Source organism: Myripristis murdjan, chromosome 23 (genome assembly GCF_902150065.1).
Source record: "Myripristis murdjan chromosome 23, fMyrMur1.1, whole genome shotgun sequence".
Lineage (NCBI taxonomy): Eukaryota > Metazoa > Chordata > Actinopteri > Holocentriformes > Holocentridae > Myripristis > Myripristis murdjan.
The window spans coordinates 25,181,957-25,201,627 of NC_044002.1; the positions used below are offsets into that span (position 1 = coordinate 25,181,957).

Below are 19,671 nucleotides of genomic sequence, written 5' to 3' on the forward strand. Positions count from 1 at the left end.
TAATAATAATAATAATTGTTATGATAACAATAATAAATGTAATAATATGGTAAAATAAAATAATGAAAAAATAAATATAAAAAATCTGAATGGTGAAAGGTACTTGTTTACTTTTGCATATATTACATAAAACATATGAAACATATAGTGCATTATTTATCCTTGCCTGACTTTAGTTTGCCATTAAATAAATAAATAAATAAATAAATAATAAATAACCTTCAGAGGATTCAATGAGACTTTTTTTCCCCCAAACTATATTTTTTTTATTTTTATTTTTTTCCCAGGTTTAACATTTTGAAATATATTTAATTAATATAAAAACATATTTTTGACATTTTTTTAATATTAAATTTATATTTATATTTTATATATATATATATATTTTTTTACCTTTTTCTTTACATTAGACATTTACATTGCAGTGATGCCTCATGCACACTGAAGTGTCACTGCTCCTTTAAGGATCATGCTCTCTCTCTCACTGTGTGTGTGTGTGTGTGTGTGTGTGTGTGTGTGTGTGTGTGTGTGTGTGTGTGTGTGTGTTGACTAGTTAAAATGCTTATAATTCCTGAAACACAGTGTCAGATACTGCGCTCCTGTCAGGCAGGACACAGAGCTGCACACAGGAAGCAGCAGGCGTCTCCTCGCTGAAGGCCGGTCTCACACCGAGGTTAAAAGCTGCTCACAGAGACGCAGCGAGGCTCACAGATTATGTCCTGCTCAGATTATGTTTATGCTGTTCCTTTGCATGAATGAGAAGCAGCTTCTTAATGAAGGCATTCAGGGCTTCCTGCTGCTGATAAGAAGCTAACAGGCAACACGCAGCCTCATTTAGCCCACAGATTTCACTCTGTGATGGACTCACTCCACTTTCTTACAGGGGCACAATCATCAAATTAGCCAATTAAGCTCCAACTCTCTTTTCTCCTGGTTTTATTTTTTATGTAAGTGTTGGTGGAGCTGAGCGGAGCGGCGTTATCGCTGCTTGGGCTTATCTGTGCAGGCTAAAGGGAGCTATGTTAAGAGTTGACGCAACCGAGCGCTTATATAACCGAGCCAGAAATAATCAGGTCAGGGAACTCTGACCCTTAATGCTCCTTCATTAACAGTTTTTCTCTTGCAGCGTTTGAACAACACAGCCGAGGCAGGAGGGGTGTAGGGTGGGGTGGTGGGTGGGTGGGTTGGTAGGTAGGGGGGCTTTATTTTGTAATTTGCGTGGCTTTGATAAGTTCGTGATGTAATCGCTCAGATTTCCAAACTTCTCCTTTCAAAGTGAAGAAGCTTAAACTGGAACTGGGATGGCCGGCGTTTGAGAAAAGTTAGAAGAAGCACATGATGCTGGTTGGTGCTTCTGTAAAGTTTGCTGACATCCTGTCTATAGACTCTATAACACTCTATAATAAGATTCCTTAATAAAAACATGAATATATATATAAAAGTCAACGTGGCTGACATGCTGTCTTTATAGACTCTATAATGCTTTAAAATAATGTTCCTTTACAAATGACATCAACATATATTTTAAAAAATCATCATTCCCACAATTTAAAATGTTTTAAAACTAGGTTAAAATTTGTTAATATATGTATGTTAACTATTTATAGATAAGTAAAATGTATATGACAGTGACAAATGACTCTTGCTTAACTTATACATATTAAATAAATTTGTAATATGACAGAAAATTCAGTGAAATATTTATACATATGTTAGTTCATTTTTTACCTAACCCAGATTTATTGGATATTTGTTAATAGTCACATATATTTATAACCACATCTAGAGCTACTTTATAAATGTAGGAATGCTGATCTAGTAAATATTTCATGAATATCTTATGAATAATTTAAGAAACATTATTATGAAGTGTTGCTGTACACTGTTGTCGAAAGTTAAGAAAAGATTTTTTTCAAATCATTTCATGAAGTGGTTATTTACGACGGCGTATTAGGGCCATTATAGGAAAAAAGTCTCAAAAATTTTGAGATTATGAAGTCACAAATTTATGAGAAAAAAACTCGGAAAAATTCAAAATTGCCGTGATTGCCATGACTGGGGCCTGTTCAGAAGAAAACAACATACTAATTTCCAAGTTTTTTTCTCACAAATTTGTAACTTCATAATCTCAGAATTTTCTTTTTTTCTCTCATAAATTTTGCATTTTGGAAATTCACCACTTTGTTCTCAGATAATATCCATTTTTTTCTCGTAAATTTACAACTTTAATCTCAGAATATTTTTTCAGAGTATTTTTTTTTTCTTGGAATATTCCCTCCCCACCTCCTCTGACTCCATATTTTTTTTTTCCTGACGTGTGTTTGAAGTATTCCTCAGCGAATCTTTCTGATTGGGTTCGCAGTTTCTGTTTCCTCTGGTTCACACCTCAAAACTCACATCATTCATTTGTGATTCACCACATTTTTGTCCTGGCTTATTTCTAAATAAAGCCAGCTGGGGTTTGTTCAGCGGTGCATTCAGGTACATGCAGGAATTTTCTGTTGTCTGACCAGCCAGATAAGAGCAACAATACGTTTAACATCACTGAGCTGTGGCTGGAAGTCATGTTTTGTTGTTTTTGTCAGAAGTGCAGGTTTGCTTGTCTGCAGGTAGTTGTCCGGTGGAAACACGCCACCAGTTGTTAAGGCCACCACTGATAAGGCCTGGTCGGGTGTTGCTGCTTCAGCCTCCAGCCTCAAGTCTGCATCAACAGGGCTGTGATATTCCCTGGTTAGTCAGTGGATTGTTGCGTGAGGCTGGGATGATTGTTGGGATGAGGCTGTGTGGGCGATCGAAAGGGAACCATGACAGTCTTCACCTCAGCAGAGATAAACAGCCTTGCATTCCTGCGTCACTCCCACAGCGATCACAATATCAAGAGTATGACACTAACCTCACGATAACCCCCCCCCCCCCCCAAAAAAAAAACAACCCTGAAACACAGCTGAAGAGAAATATTGGTGATGTTTGATGGGAGAAAATGTCTCAGCGAGCATCCACACCCAGGCTGAGGTTCCTCACGACCAACAGAGAGGGTGAGCCATCTGAAATAAGACGTTTCTACGGAAACAATACACCCCAAAACATTTTATCAGGAGGATCTGACAGGACCTTTTTGTTGTTTTTCTTTAAGAACAAACAGTTGAATCAGGAAAAGCAGCAGCCGGCCACTTGTGTGGTATCAGCGCCTATTTAGCGACAGCCGCGCTCACATGCCAGTTTAAACATCACCATTTAGTTTGATCTGCAGAAGTAAGTTCACCATGTCGGAGGAGCCCGGCTACACCTTACAAGTCGTGGGTCGCCGTTGACACGCATGCTCCACTTAAATCCCGCTGTCAGAAATAGGACAAGATAAAAAGGAGGAGGCTTGCCAGAATATTCTGGCTATGTGTGTCTCTCACAGCTTGTCACCGTGACCTCATCCATGTTACAAAAAGAAAAAAACAGGCAGGACCCTCTGGAAATGATGTCGCCAAAGTAGGCCAACATACTGTAAGCATAATACAGAGTAAAGTGCACTCCATCTCAGAGGCTCCAAGTATAGAATAGGAGCTGTTATTTGGCTGGCGAGCCGCCGGGGAGCGGACGGGACGGCATTGTGCGGCACAGGTCTTTAAGGCCGGCGTGGCTGCGGGATGACAAAAGGGAGAGTGGAGCGGTGACTCACAGGAAATACCTTTCATCCGACCGACAAGCTGCTAAAGAGACACAGGAAGGGGCGAAAGTTGAAAAGATAACGCCGGCAGGAGGCGCGGCCGCCAGGGGAGCCCATCCAAACCTGACTCACCCGGTATCCGCAGCCCACATGCCATTCTAGTTAAGTGGGACAGACAGAGGACGGACGACCCCCACCCCCCTCACCCCCACCCCGGCTGCAGCTCCAGCTATGTGTTTTGTGCATGACGGATAGTGAAGTGAGGTAAAGTGCTGCGTTCAGGACCCCATGGGAAAAAACAGCAGATGGAAGGATTCCTCCGTGGAAACAGTGCTCTGCTCGGCTTTCAGGATCCGGGAGCTGGCGGGTTTGGCAGCGGGCAAGTCATCCGGTGTAAATCCACTCTGTAGGATCACAATAGAGCCGTGAAGCGCCTATCATAAACAGTAATTAAGACAGAAACACACGGCCGCGGCACGCTAATGGTCACACTTGACACCACGGATTTCCATCGATCTGTGTCGGTCGACTCACTAGCTGTGTTTACATGGACCCTAATATTCCACTAAAATAAAAAACAAAATAAAAGCCCTATTAGAATAAAAATGCATCATGTGACCACCTCAATCAGAAAAAACTTGTCCTCAGAGGTTATAAGGCAGATCAGCCTCTGGGATCAGGAAAATGACTCCTGATTCAAGAAAATGCTGGAAACAAGTTGATTAGCGTTGGAAACAAGTGGGATTATTTCATCCCACTGTCAGATTTTTGATCTCATTTGAAGAAAAACAGGATTTGAACACTGAAGATAAAGCTAAATGACTTGTTGACATTGAATCATTTTTTGCAGTGTAGGCTTCATGCTGCTGAACTGTGAAGGTTCAGTCTCCAGTGGAAACAGCAAAGGGCTGAGGGGGCATCCCTGCCTTTTACCACAGAATGACACTTCACTCAAGAAGACATAAAGACAAGTGGGATTATCTCATCCCACTGGCAGATTTTGGACCTTGTTTGAAGGAAAACAAGATGTGAACCCTGAAGATGAGACTGAATGCTTTTGGGTTGGTGATTTGCCGAGCTGCAGGCCCGTTGCTTCACTTCTACCAGCTCTCCTTTCTGAGCGCAGCACGGCTGTCATCTGATGTTGAGTTAAGACATCAGAGAGGGAAACACAAACTCGGCCCTGACCCGCAGCCCCGCTCACAATGGGACTCCCCCCCCGCAATAAAATATGATGAACAGTCAGTCACTTCCTGCAGGGCCGGGCCCAGAGCAGCCGCAGCCGCAGCGCTGCCGGCTCAGACGCTGGACAGATCGGGTGTGTGTGCGGTCAGAAAACTCCACAAAATTACTATGTTGTGTTACGCCGTGAGACAATGAGACACCGAGCGCGGCGCATGACGGCATGGAAATAACTCCGAGGAATTCCTCAAGGTTGAGGGAATGCCGGAGAACGGGGCCGACGCCGAGCACGCCGAGAAGTTCCTGTTTGGTTTGGTCTTATAATGTTTCCCTGCAGAAAACCTCCTGCACGCAGCTTTCCAACGCAGGCCGTCAGAGTAATAATCCACGACATCCTCACATAAATATATGTATCTTCCCTGCAAGATGTTCGGATCATTAAATTCCTTCTGTGGGAAAACAGAATTATGAGGCAGAAATGCATTTACAGCTGTAAAACAACAAGAACAACAGGGATTAGGCAGACAGACGGACAGCTCTCCTGTGAGTCTCATAGTAACAAAAATCATTTCTTTTGGAGACATTTTCTATCGGGGGACATCAGTGAATCCTCTTTTCCAAAAAGGTTCATGTTAATGACGAAAATCCTTCGAGGACGGTGGTTTTCAAAGTGGGGTCCGGGCACCCCCAATGGTCCCAGAATGTCCTCCAAGGGTCCTCAGCAAAATGAGTCTGATGGCTTTCACAAGCATTTAAACAAAATCATGACCCAAGCCTGGCCTTTAAATATACCATTTTAATAATTAGTGTCAGTTTTCAGGTGTCGTGTCTGTGTGGGTTCTCAGACTAGTTTTCTGGTATTTGTTTTGTCATAAGTAGTGTAAGTTCATTATGTCCTGAGTAAATTCCCCTAGAGTTTTCTCGCCGTAGAGGCACGTCACCACCCGACATTTTGGTGACGCTTCTGATGAAGGCGGAAGATTTACGCCGAAACTGTCAAAAAGGTAAAACATCAAATTTTTTAATTTTGTCATTAAAAAGAAAACTCTACGGGGATTTGTTTTGCCAGTTTTGCAGTATTTTTTTTTTACTTACATTCTTTTTTTCCATTTTTTCCATTTTTTTTATTTTTACTTGTGCTCCAGTTTATTTTATTTTATTTTATTTTATGTCTGGATTTTTTTTTCACTAATCTGGTCATTTCTGGTCATTTCTTGCATTTTTTAAAAAAAATAATAATATTCCACTATTTTTTCCCATCTTTTTCCCATGTTTTTGAAAGAAATCAGCTGAATTTATTTTTACAGAATTACTGCACTAGACTTTGCTACAACACAAAATATGTACAAGTGATTATTCTAACATTGTGTTTTAATTTTACATCTTTAAATCTATTTCTGGGGGGGAGGTCTGGTCAGCTTGGAGGTCCAAAACATGAGAAAGTTTGAAAACCTCTGATCTAGAGCCAAGCAAGGAAGCATTTTGCATCCCTAATTTTTCTTCAAGTTATAATCTGTGACATCTAATGCAGCATTAATCCAGCCTGTACTGCCATCAACAGGAAATGCAAGTCCCGCCTACACACTTTGATTGACAGGTGAGGAGCAGAAACACAACAGCGATTTAAGATAAAAAAAAAAGGAGACTAAACGTTTAAAAGCATATCATTCTCACAGATAACCACTTTAAATGTTTTGAGGAAGGACAAGCAAATGTGAAGTGTGTGTACTTAATTTACTGATGTTTAAGGATTCTGGAGTCTGGAGTGTTTGCTGCGTGCCCGTGTGTTATTGCTTTCTCAAGTGTTGTAGTTCATCACACCCTACAAAAAAATTCCTCATGTTAACAAGTCGTTTAGCCTCGCAGTTTCAATTGTGTCAGGAATTTTTCTGAGAACAAGTATAAAACTGTTGAAACAAGGCAGAAAAAGACAGATCAGCCACAAGGATCAAGAAAATGACTCAAGAAACTTCTGGAAACAAGTGGGATTATCTCATCTCACTTGCAGGTTTTTGACCTTATTTGAAGAAAAAAGAGAAAATGAGACAGAATGGCTTGTTAAGACGCAGATTTTTTTTGCAGTGTGTCTGAAAGGTAAATTGCACCGGCGGTTCTTCCTGTCATCTTGCTGTAAAACAGCACGTTTCCCAGAAACTGGAGCCGCGGAGAGAAGATGTGGGTTGGAGGGAGGAGGTTTCTGGGGGTCTTGGGAGGGCCGGTGACTCACCAGCGGGTCGGAGGTCAGGGTCGGGGGCGTCGGGTCCACAGGAAGCTGACGTTACACCAGGGCAGAGGGTCTCAGCAGGGTTAAATTTAGAAACGCCGTCATGCTGCTGGAATACCCCCTGTCAGTGCTCTGTCCTGTGAGGCATATGGAGAGCTTCTTTTTAAAAGCATGAGGAAAAAAAAAACAAACCAAAAAAGGCTGGTGGGAAACCCCAAACCAGTGTGGGTTAATCCTGAAGCTGTGAGTCGTCTTAAGACCTCCACTCAGACCGGAGCTCTGTTTTTTTTTTTTCCACCTGTAACTTCTAAATTATTTGCACTTTGCACACATTTACACTTAAACCATTCAGCTATGCTGAATAATCCATTCTGATTGGTCATTTAAAGCATTATACAGTTATTTCTGATCGCACAAGTTAGTCCCAGTGCTGCAATCTGATTGGACAATAGGCGTCCCGTGAGTGCTGATATACAGGATAACAGCACTCTGGTGTTTTACTATGATTGTTGCATTGCATTAAGGTGTGTTGTATCGTTAACAAACTTTGCACTGCGACGGCACAAAGGCGGACACATTTCTAAAAATAAATGGAGTTAAATGGTGATCAGAGGATGACATGTGGGAGGACGGAGGTGTTTCTTCCTTTTGACCCAACTGTAAACCGGTAGCGCCCCCCGCTGGTGACCGGCAGCACTGCCTCCCAGCCTGTGGTGTTGGTTTTGGCGTCTGGCTCAGGAAGCTGCTTTACAGCCCATTTTCGGAGCAGGAACGTAGCATGAGCAGATACCACGCTCAAAACCTAAAGGCAAGCTGGCTTAATGTCGGGAAACTGTTTCGTTTTGTCACAATCTGATCTGTACCTCCTGCCCTATCGCTAACGCCACTGTGTCATCGACTGTAATGTCAATGAGTCACAGCTAAAATCAATAAAAAACAAAGTCATGTATAGTCCCATGTTTTTTGGTTGTCTCAATAAAACAGTGAAAACCCTAAGCTTGTTAGCTACAGTTATCTTTGTTGGCTAAAAGTAGCCTTGTTGGTTAAAGCTTGTCTTGCTTTCGTTAGCTTGTTAGGCTAACCAGCTTATCAAGCTAATGGCAACAACCTTTGGAGTTTGGAATTCGCCACGTCCCTCGCTGCTGGTGGTGATTTGACTTCTTCTTGTAATTCGGTGCATCTCTGGCGTCGCTCTTTGACTGTGAGGGAGGAACAAAAACCTGACGTTTACCGCTGATGTTTTTAGATCGCTGAAACATTTTCTGAGATCAAACTCCGCCGGAGCTGCTGCAAACATCTGGACACGACGTCACCTTGTCTACGATTGGCTGGTAGAAAAAGACACTAAACAAATGGACCCAGAAGTGCGGCGTACATGACCAAATAGCTGTTTTTTTAAGAGTGATCGACTGTTTTGGGGATGTATTTTTCCTTTCAGACATCTCATGTTGGATGGCTCACCGTCTCCGTTGGTAGTGATGAACCTCAGCCTGGGCGTGGACCGCAGCTGACCGCGGTTCGTCGGGACAAACCGCCGTAGGAGGCAACTCATCCCACATTTATTTTTATGGCTGGAATCCCCCCTTTTAACCAGACGGGAGACTCTGCACAAACATTTCTGCACAGCATGGAAACACGGTCGCATTGCACAATTATTTTTCTTAGCTGTTAGGAAATTCATAATGGTGTTTAGATAAGTTGGAATAACACAGCCTTTGTTAACTCTCCCCCTTATCGAGTCATCTGCCCAGCTCTTGCGAGCCTCTTAGGCGCTCGGCGGCGTTTGTTCCTTCTTCTCATGGAAGTGATTACCATCTGAATTTCAATTAGAGGCAACTCTCCTGAGCTCGTGCAAGTGTCTGTTCCAGCAGAATAATGGAAGTCATTACGGTTTTATCCCGAATCCCTTGTTTTGGCAAATTGCGGCAGTTACACCATCTCATCATGACTCCGGAATTCCACCGGATGAGCTTTCGGATGCCAATACTAATACCAGTGTTTTTCGTTTGAAGCTGCCGATAGCCAATTGTGTGCACCATGCTTAAAAAATCCAAATAACTCCAACAATTTGGTGTGTGCCCCAGAATTTCCCTTTCATCAGGATGGAAAACAGCATTCTGAAACAACATTTAGATCCTCATGGGACACGAAAACTCTCCACTGGAGCCAGACTGATGAAATTATTTTAGTGTTACCAGCCTTGACTTAAACCAGCAGTTTCCATCAAAACTTAATCTGCTGTTTTCATCCATGTTCATTATTTTTCTCAATAAATTAAAATTTAAAAAACTACAAATGCTTACACCCAGATTAAACGTTCACCAAACAAAATTTCTGTGGGTCGACTGAATTGAGGAGAATTTAAATGCCAAACGTAGGATAATTACAGAATTTATTGTGTAATGAATCATGCATTAAATTAGGTGTTTATTTCATGTTTTATTGTCGGTTAGGTCTAAAGGGTCTTCATCTCAATCTGTTCTCAGCAATTTTGCATAGTGTACCAAAGTGAACTTGTGTCATTGTCCTTTTTTAAAAATAGTTTTCAGTGGCTTTTGAGCACTCTCTCTTTTGTCTTTTTATATTTTTTATTTTTAAAAATGTTTTCTTTCTTTTTTTTTTTTTTTTTTAGAGTGCTCTAGCATTTTGGTGTGGTCGTCTCCAAGGGCTTCAGGTTAAAGCAAAAATCCTTTAATGTAGGGTGTGTGTTGTCTACTCTCAACACTGGATTTGTATCTCTCCATTCACTCCCACAGCAAAACAGCTCCCAAAGTAAAACTTTTAGACCAGAAACCAACACCAATAAAGACGATTATGACAATATAAATAACAAGACCTGGTTCCCACTTTTTGCGGAAATTAAACATTTTGTTATTTTTTTAATTTGAATTAGAAAGTAGATCTGGCCGGTAGTGTCTGCAGGAACCTCTGCATAGTGACTTCACTCCAGGAAGAAACAACCTGATTACTTTGAAAAATAATTGTACAGTAATTGCTGTCGAAGTGAATGGATGACACAAATCCAATGTTGTGGATCAGCAGCAAAAAAACTGAAGTGAAACGGTGTGGCAAACGGTGTGTACATTTTAAGAGTAAACAATTCAACATGGATATTATTTTTTATATTTAAGTGCTGATTGAACTCATGAATTCATCTCCAGTTTGATATTTAGAGGCCTTGACAACAAAACGAACAACTGAAATCAAGGAACATCAGTTCCTCGTTACTGGGAAAGTAACGTGTCACTTGAGTTCCACCCAGCTTTGCTGCCGGTATAAATAGCGGCTCTGGGTTGGCCTCATCCAGCTGTTCCAAAACAGTTTCCTCCTTGATGTTCTTCCTCTGTCCTCGCCCTCCCTCCCTGTTCTGTCCCGGGACTTAATTGAAACCAGCGGCGGCGCTGACATTCAGGCCGGGCCACGGTATGCGCTCTGCAGAAGGCCGGTTTCCTTCCGCTGCTGTCGGAGAAGTTGCTGACTCTTGTTGTCTCGGCTCGTCCCTGCGTTCACTGATCAGAAACAGAGCATGGGGAAAGAAGCAATTTGTATATCCCCTTCAGATTTACCCAGCGAGTTTTCATCCAGGAACACAGCATGCTGGGTTTCCACCTGCTCCCCTCCCTGGTTTAATTTGCTGAGGCTTCCAGACTCTAAACTTATAAACCCATTAGACCATTTTAGACTTTGGCCCTGGCTGTGCTCTTGGCTTGTACAGAGTATTAGCTGTGGAGGGAATGAAGCATTTCCAGGCCAGGGTGTGGATTAAAAGGCTTACAGGTGAAGTAAAACAGAATTCATTGTTTGAACAGTATTTGAGCAACGAACTCGGACTCTCCCCTCTGCTCAGCATTCTATCTGGACACAAACTTTTATGCTAAATCTCTGCAGTTTCATTTATGCAATGGCAGGCTGTAATTTTCTTTATAATGTTGCAAGAAACTTTGGCAAGCTGCGGACTAAAGCCCACGGTAAATGTGGTGTAATCAACGTGAAACACCATCTCTCACAGTCTGAATGACCGCTGACTTTTGACATGCTTTCTTCACTTTCTCATTAATATTAAAATACCCCATTAGCCTCCATTACAGCTCTCATTTCATGAAACGTTCACTTGGTAACTGTAGAAGAAATTCTGAGATTATGTAACAAATTTGTGAGAAAAAAACATAGAAATTCTTTGAGTTTAAAGTTCTACATTTATGAGAAAAAAAACTCAGAAAAAAACTCAGAAAAAAACTCAAAAATCTGAGATAATAAAGTCACAAATTTACGAGAAAAAAACAAGAAAAATAGAACCAAGAAACAAAAACTAGACTCAGCAAAGTAAAGCCATGTGGTTCCTTGACCAAAAAAAAAGAAAAGAAACAATTTTTCTGATTTTTTTCTCATAAATTTACCACTTTAATCTCAGAGAATATCGCAGTTTTTCTAGGAATATTACCCCCCTAACCTGGCTCTTTAAACCCCCCCACCCCCCTCCCCGAATTGGCCCAAATAAGCCATCGTACTTAACTGATGCTGCTCAGGGGCAAATCTGTGGAAAAATCAGATTATTTCCTCTGTTGACTGCTGAGAGGTCACAGGGAAGTTCAGATTTCCTGGTGCTTTAAATATTTGAGTTTTGTGTCGCAGTGCACTATTAATATAAGAGCAAGATGTTCTCTTTGAGCTCAGCTGAACAACACTGGAGAATGACGTGCCTGCAGCACAAACGTGGGACTTTTACTTATGCAACGCCGGGGCTGTTCTGGGCGCCAAAATAACCCCATATCATTAAAACCTCATTGGGCAGAGTCAAAGCAGCCAGTCAGCTAACTGGCAAACTTGAGTGTCCTAGGAGGATCTCTGGTCGAAATATGGATTAAATTAAAAGTGTTAAAGACCTCATGTTTTCATGCATTCATGGCTTGGTAATTATTAAGTCACTCAAATGTGCAAATGACCATAACCAAGCAGCAGGGGGTCCCAGTGGAGTTAATCATTACTGGCTAGTCCACTGTTACCTTCATGGCTGCTGAGATGTAGAGCTCTCAGGTATTGAATGTCATCATGGTGAACCAACCACATCCATGAAACCATCGATCAGGTTTCACATTTGTTTTTCAGGTCAACAACATCTGCTGTGTAGCTCCCGTTAGCCAAACTGTTAGCTGAACACTGTTACTGCTGTCTGCTTCACTCTCCTCCTACTCCTGCAGGGCATTACGACATGTCGTATCGTAAAATATATGTTTATCTTACATTTTTATCCTTATGTGTTGACATAACTTGTGTTGTGGCGTAAAAATACTGCCTTTAACCAAGATAAATGTTTCTTTCGAGCTTATAACTCCTGACCTCTTGAGTCTGTTTGCAGTCATGGACATCGATAGCCACTAGATGGTGCTAAAGCAACATAAAATTACATCGAGTACCCTTAGCATGATGGTCAGGAGGCTAGCTAGCTATCATACTAGCTATAGGCTAGTATGCTAGGCAAGACAAATTAAGTTTATTTGTATAGCACCATTCATACACAAAGCAATTCAAAGTGTTTTACAAAGGCACATAAATACATTAAGAAAAATAAAACTCTGACGAAAACATGAAAAGTTTAAAGTCAATTAAAGCAGAAAAAGTTTGAACTTGAAAGGTAAACTAGGCTAACTAGGTAACCTTTTAAGCTCAGCATTGTTGGTGGCAGATTCAGAGACTTCATAATATCCTCCTTAAATCTAACTTCTTGTGTTTTTCTCTGAACTTCAGTATAAGCTAATGCTACTTAGCCAGAAAAATCTACTGGACATAAACGTAAACTTTGTAGTTGCGTCCTCTCACTTAAGTAGATCCTCATCACGCTGCACGCGGATGTTTCAGCTCTTTGACAAATTTCATTTTTCACCGGCGTCCAGAGATTTACTTGCCCTTACCTTTAGCCTTTACCTTTAACATTCTTGACGGTTAGGAGCCTAGTTAGGTAGGTAAGATATGGGATAGCAGTAGCCTAGTACAGGTAGTTTGAAGTTGTGAGGTAAACAAGGCTAACCAGCTAACTCAGTATTGTTTCAGTTAGTAGCAGATTCAGAGCCAGACGTCAGAATATCCTCTTCTTTTCTTACCTCATGTGTTTTTATCTAAGCGTCAGTCTTAGCTAATGCTACTTAGCCACTTAGTCATTGGTCAATTAAACTGAGGTTTAATTGACCAATGAGATTATTTTTGCATTTAGGAAATGCTTGCAGAATAAAACTCTAATGTGCACAAGGGTACAGGCCTGAAGCTGGTCAACCCAAATCCCTGACCTCTGACCTCTCAGAGGGGGCGGGGCCAGAGGGGAGAGCGTCTCTTCACTGGGGAAAATAGAAATGTACCAGACATAAACAGAAACTTTGTAGTTGTGTCCTCTCACTGTCACGTTGCACACAGACGTTGTTTCAGCTCCTTGACACATTTTGTTTTTCGCCAGCGTCCAGCAGTTTCCTGGATGGACTGAGCGATCGGCGGATCATGTGAATCCGTTCCTGCACACAGTCACTTGGTCTCCGCTCAGCCTTTTCCAGTGCCTAATGCTGCTGGAAGCCCGTGGAAAATGGGAATGCAACATCTCTTTCCCTTTTAGACTGAGAGGAATGTGGCACAGCGCTGATGGATTTTGCAGGAGCGGCCCGTCTGCCTCGCCGCCTCTTTTCCTTCTGAGGCTGAAATGTAGGTTAGTGAATTGATTAGCGCTAATACGTCCCGTCCAGGTTCCCGATTCCAGCTCGACCGCAGGGAACCCGGACCGAAATAGCTCCACTTTAATAGAGTCTGGACATCTACTCAGCAAGCAAATCTGTGTTTACTTAAAATGAATAGACTGAGCTGGAGCGGCGGCCGTGTTCTGTTATTAAATCATATCGGTTAACCAGCTGTAATATTAACCACCTGGGAAATCAGGATCACACTGGGCACAGTTGACTTTGATATTGCGGAGAGCCCGCTTGATTTTTTTTTTTTTTTTTTCATTTTACAAAGTTAAAATAGTCCTCATGTTCTTTCATCCATCTCCACGCAGATGTAATACCAATTTAACAAATCAGATAAACGCACCACGCGTTTAACCTGCAATCATAACGGCTGTAGCTGTACTGATGATCTGTCAGATTCTGTCATGCACTGCAAAAAATCAATCTGAACAACACATTTAGTCCCATATTCAGACTTCAAATCTTGTTTTTTGACAACTGCCAACTCTTGTTTCCTCCATCTTCATGTGCTTACTTTGCCTGTCTTTTCAGTTTATTATTCTGAAAGGAAATGGTTTGTAGTGAGCCAGAGCAGAAACGCCTGTACCAACTGAAGTGAAAAACAAAGGACAGAAGGAAAAAGGACAGAACCAGGGGGTGATGACAGAAATCAAATTATATGCATTTTATGCATAAAAGCATGCACACTTTACTACATGGTGCCTTTATTAAATAGATGACACACTAAATTATGTAATTCCTCATTCAAATGATTTTTATTGTCATCTTTGACAGCATATTAGGGCCACTGTAGGGGAAAAAATTATGGGGCCTGGCGAAGGGGGGTAATATTCTCTGGATATTATTTAATTTACCACTTTACCACTTTAATTACCACTTTACCATTTAATTTACCAATTTACCACTTTAATCTCAGAAATTCTGAGATTTACGAGATTTAAACTTTAAATTTACAAGAAAGAACTTTAATATTTCTTGCAAATTTGTGACTTTATAATCTCAAAATTTTCAACAAATTTTCAACAAATTTGTGAGGTTTTTCTTATTAATTTCTGACTTTAATCTTGGAAATCCTGAGATTATAACCCCTTACTCCCCTGGCTCTGCAGTTTTTTTTTTCTCCCTATAGTGGCCCTAACACACCGTCCCAGCCATCACTGATTGTGCAAACCATCACAAAACTATGACACTTGATGAAAATTAAAAAGTTTTATTCACATGCAGGAGTAAGGGAGGTCCACTCAGCTCAGTTTTTTATTCCTCCTGCCCCCGTTTGATTGACCCTTTCACTTGTTTCAGGAATTGTCTCTGGGAACAAGCATGAATCTGTTGAAACAAGGCAGAATAGGGCAGATCAGCCCTCTAGGATCAAGAAAAGGACACCTAATTCAAGAAAATTCTGGAAAAAAGCTGATTAATGTTGTAAACAAGTGGGATTATCTCATCCCACTGGTGGATTTTTTTTTTTACCTTGTATGAAGAAAAACAAGATTTGGACAGTGAAGATGAGACTGATGACTTGTTAGGATGACAGTGCCGTTTGTCTCCGTCGCTCCTCCGTCAGGAAGCATCCGCCCTGGAAACTTCCAGCCTGTTTTCCACACAGCTGTTTCCCTCATGGAAACACGCTGCTCGGATCCTAATGGAAGCCAGATGAGCTGAAATTCCACGACAATAATTGCCATGCTCCATTAAGGCGGCTGTTACTGGATATGGTTTGATACAGCAAGCATCTGAATGGTCGTCTGGGGTGGTCGGCGTCCCGCAGGGACGGTTACCGTGACGGTGTATTAGTGTGGGTTACGGGGGCGTGTCACGCTTTGCTCACTCGGAGATTCACAACATTCAGAAATTTCCACTGGAGATTTAGTTTGTAGGATTTCACATGACAGCTGATGTCTCAATTTCGCTCCAAACGAGGGATGCACTGATTACGGCTGTTCTCTGCCAGTACAGATTATGAAACTGTAAATATGAGCTGATAGCGTGTACCACAGTGGCTGGGGCGATGTGGCCAAAATCAAGTTAAAATTCAAATTTATTTAGAGCTCCAAATCACTGTTTACATCCCAAAAGGGGTTTACAGGCACACAGATTTACACCAAACAAAGCAGAACGACACTTTCTGACTTGAAGGCTCATAGCAGGCGATAAAAAACTCCCAAAAAGCCTCGAAGATGATGGGAAATGAGGAGGAAATATTGACAATAGAGACAAATGCAGCCCTTTCCTGACCAGAGGCCTGTATCACGAAGCAAGCTCAGTTTTCGCTGGATTAGCCAGACCTGTCCGGATACACTAATCGAGATCATGGTGATCAGGGATAAGCGGTATCACGACGCTGGTTATCAACTTGCTCATTCGATCCAGGTTTGCCTCACCAGGAGCCGTGAACTCGCACGTTTAAGGGGCGGAGTCTGAGGCAGCCGACCAATCACAAACATGAGCGACAAGGAAAAAAGCACAGCGTATGTCACGGCGGAGGTGAGGCATATTATAGCCTACTAAAAGTATGAGGAGGAAAAACAACATCTACACACTAAATCGAACGCCGCGGCTGCCGCGAAGAGAAGGCAGAATGCTTGGCAACGAGTTGCCGACTAAATGCGCAAATTACACATCGGTGGCTTAAGTCCACATCTGACGCTGAAACCTATGAACTCACTGCACTGCACAGATGTGCTGCGTGTATGAGAGATATTTAATTCCTCCAGGTGTAATCCCTCAAAAAATCCCCCAAAACACAAGAATATCATTGCATTTTGTAAGTTTGCCATTTTATTATAGGCTACGTTTATTTACTGCCATTTATTATACAGGCTATAATAAAATGAAGCGGACGCCAAAAATTAATCACGTCAGTCAGTGCATCAGGTTGACAGCCTGAATAAAATCAGATACTGAGCTGCGTTTGAACAGGGAAAAAAGGCAACTATAAATGCCTACTCGCCCTCTTGAATGAAGGGTACAAATGATCCTTTTTCATATTTGCATCAGCGAGCTGTCAATCAGGCCTATTCTCTCACCCAGGAATAATTTGCCCCCCAAAAATATTTAGAGCTAATTAATTGAGCCATTTAAATGTCCCTAAAATGTTGTGAAATGCCTCTAAAAATATTTTTAATTATCAAATAAAAAAAAAAAACAAAAAAAATACAGAAACGATTTCTCATTTCTGTTTTCCTCTCCTACAGAGTGTCAGCTCTGTGCAGCAGGCAGCTGTTAGCCAGGCTGAAGCTGCTTCACATTAATATTACAGCCTCTCTCTCTGAGGGTTGTCGGCAAAATGTTACGGATATGATCGGTCAAGGAAAATCCTTTAATGTCGTAATGCTCTCCTTATTTGGACTCGTTGTTCAATGGAATCGTCAATGATTGGTCCGGCCACGGTTTGGCAAACAGCTGATTGGCCAGGGGGCGGTGCTTTATGTAGGATTCAATCCTATCCTGAACGTTAGCCTGCCCCGGAGCAGGCTAGCGTTCAGGATAGGATTAGGACAGGTTTTCTATCCCGATCAGAGGTGAACCAGCTTTGTGATACAGAAAATCTGGAGTTGAGCCTGAAGTTATCTCGCTAACCCCTTAATCCTGCTTCGTGATACAGGCCTCAGGTCGACCAATTATCAAAGCAAATCAGCCCAGTTAGACCAAATGGAAAAACAAATCACTGCAAAGACTACGACAAAATGTAGTCAGAATCAAATATCACAATGTCTTTGACCAGTCACCTCTCTGTCTTTTTTGTGCTTTTATATTCACACATGAGATTTTTGATAAACAGTAATTAAAGACAAATAACAAAACAGCTAGAACAATCTAATAAGTTCATGAAAATGCATTCCTTTACTGTAACGGAGCTTTCAAAACCACAAAAAGACAACATTAACGTCATATCAAACATCTTATAATATCCAAAACCCCAGACCAGATTTAGTCTCGCACCAGGATATTGATCTAATATTGATTTTTTACCCGGTTCTACTTGGATTGTTAGTCTATTTTGTCACTTGACAAAATCATTTATGTAAAATCCCTCTCTTCTCCACCATTTTCCATGAATTCAGATAATCAAGACTTTGATTTCTGTCATGATACGCGAAGCTTTTGGAATCGGATGTTTGGGAAAAATGTTGGGTAAAATCTCCGATCACCAAGAACTAGTTAATGAAAAGTTGTCCTCGGTGTGTGTGTTTGTGTGTGTGTTGTCTAGTCTCCTGGGTGTGATGTGAATCCACATGGAGGTAAAATCTGCTCGTTAGCTGCTAATCCACAACACTGGATTTAAATCTCTCATTTCACTTCCACAGCAGAACAGCTCCCAAAATAAAATAACACTTTTAAACCAACACCAACAAAAAGGATTATGAGAATATAAACAGCAACGAGACCTGGTTCCCACTTTTTGAGGAAATTAAACGTCTATTTTGTTGTTATTTTTGTATTTGAATTGGAAAGTAGATCCAGCAGGTAGCATCTGCAGGGAATAGTTACCTTGCACCAGGAAGAAACGACTTGATAACACCAAGTCCTGGTTCCCACTTTTTTTTTTTTTAATGTGATTATAAATATTTATGAAAGTGCTGTCAGGTTGTTTCTTCCTGGCGTAAGGTTACTATGCAGACATTTCCTGCAGACGCCACCTGCCGGATCTACTTTCCTATTCAAAATGGAAAATACCAAGAAAACAGATGTGTAATTTTTTTTAAAAAATGGTATTGGGACTTGTTGTTTTTTATATTGTCGTAATTCTCTTTGTTCTACTAAAATGAGATTTGACCACCATGTTGACTCACATCACACCAGCAAATTGCAGGTTTACTTTAGAGTGAAACCAAAACACTGTCAAAGAGTAAATGTGAACTCTATCCAACAGTATACGGAGCAGTTAGAGCGACAACATTTTTAAAAATTATTAAAGTTTCATGCGTCACTAATTTAAGTCTCTGAAAAGGAGCCGTTCCTCTGTTCTTTCACTGAGGGAAAAGTTTGAATTCAGGACTTTGGCTTTGAATGGAGGATTTTTCCATTGTGGCGCTGACAGTTTTATATAACCAGAAAGCAGGTTAGCGGTCTTTCATGCTTTCTGCTGTCCTTTTTTATTCTTATTTATGTGCTCCACTTAAAAGAAAGGAGTTTTGAGACGGCACACCTGTGTTTTGTACCCCGTTTTTATAAAACCTTTCATACTGAGCTGTTGGACCTATCATCACAGCATAAAGGTCGCCCTCCTGGGGATTACTGATATAATAAATTTTTATTTCAGAAGCCCATCTGACCGTTTTGTTCTGCTTCAAAGTGAAAAGTTGCTCTGCTATTTGAGGTTGAAATGATTTAAAGGTTTACACACACACACACACACACACACACACACACACACACACACACACACACACAGTGAGCCAGGTGTGGGAGTCCAGTCAGATTTTTTTTGTGTGTGTGTGTGTGTTTTTTATTTTATGCACGACGAGCCTCCCTGCTCTCTCGGGGCGAACTGGATCCCCAGGCGCGGTTTCTCGTGTGGGCGGGCCGTCTCTGGTCCTCTTTTGGGTTGAAAGGGATTGTGGGTCGGGGTCGCCCTGCTCCCGCCGTCTGCCCAAACCATCGCGCCTCTCGTCTGCCGCTTGATGTGGCGGCTCCGAGTGGCCGTAATAAAGATGAAGAGATCATAAAGGCAGGATGGATGCACCATGTGTTTCACTGGATAATTGATGCGAGTCGGCTTTCTGCAGGCTCAGTGTGAGTGACTTGACCCACATTCTGTTCCCTCTAAATACTCAGGAGTTACAATATTTTATCTCACCGTGAGACTTTAATGGCAAAAATTAAGATTTATATTGCCCCTCTTGCATAAAATGACCATAATTCACTGTATATGGGAGGTT

At 41.5% G+C, this 19,671-nt stretch overlaps 1 protein-coding gene across 1 annotated transcript in view; it reads left to right on the forward strand.

Annotated features, from left to right (window-relative positions):
* syn3 (synapsin III) overlaps window positions 1–19,671 on the forward strand; it is a 130,646-nt gene that overhangs the window by 79,062 nt on the left and 31,913 nt on the right. The window lies entirely within an intron of this gene.